Genomic DNA, 1,189 nt, shown 5'->3' with positions numbered 1-1,189 from the left:
TGTGTGTGTGTGTGTGTGTTAAGCGCGCGTCGTGCGTGCAACCAAACAAAAGCGACAGTCTGATTGAGACATTAACATTTCACGATATGGATCTTTGCGTTTCCCGTTAACCGGAAAATCACAATACCTTTTGCCATCGCGATTTGCATTCAAATAAAGGAGACTGTCAAAAATTTACATCAAATTTCCAGCTTTCAAATGCAGCCACTGTGCGCTTTTCTGCATTAACAAATTGTGGACTCCTCGTTTTTACGTGTGAACCCAATAGTCAAAGCCACATCGCCGAATATTGATTGCAGAAGCACAATAGAGGCTTACGTTACAGTTTTCAAGTGTATTATGCTCGAGGCGAGAATGTAGGATAGACCTGAATAATAGACTGCTTTTTGTGTTTTCAGAAAGCCCATTGCAGTACTGTTGTTTGATATCAGAGTTCGGGGAGGCTGTTCGGGGAGGGGGAAAAGGGGAGGGGTGGAAGAGAAAAGGGGGTGGGGGTGGGGGTGGCAATGAGGGTAAGAGTACAGAAAAAAAGAGAGATAGGGATGGGGTGGTAGGAGTTTTTGTCTGCTGAGAGATAAGATCTACCTTATTGATTCTTCATTGGAAGTAATTAAATGTGTGGTTTTGCCAGCTGGATAGAAGCTGTCATTAAAAGTGCATAGTGTAATGGGTTATCAATTCATTACAAATGCAGAACTGAATGTGAGATGCTTAGATACATGCGCACAAAACGGTCACTCACATTCAAACACACACACACACACACACACACACACACACACACACACACACACACACATACACACACACGCACACACACGCACACACACAGACACACGTACACTCACACACACACACACATACACACACACACTAACACACACACACATACACACACACTAACACACACACACACACACACACACATATACACACACCGACAAACATATTATTTAATATATTATCATAACACTGTGGATACATGATTACAAAAAGAACAAAATCGTGAAAGATGAAGATGATCCAAGCCTGTTTGATAATAACAGTAACAGACAGATCAAGACAGAGACGTGTCTCTGGGGCTATTAAGTGCTGTCTGTTTGAGATTGAGTTTATTCCAACGCAGATGGTCATAAAATTTGGCGCGAAAAAAAAAGATGTCTGGACTGCGAATTTTTTTTTCTTTGTG

Source organism: Aplysia californica, unplaced genomic scaffold (assembly GCF_000002075.1).
Source record: "Aplysia californica isolate F4 #8 unplaced genomic scaffold, AplCal3.0 scaffold00381, whole genome shotgun sequence".
In the NCBI taxonomy this organism is placed as follows: Eukaryota; Metazoa; Mollusca; class Gastropoda; order Aplysiida; family Aplysiidae; genus Aplysia; species Aplysia californica.
This window is presented reverse-complemented; position numbering follows the sequence as displayed.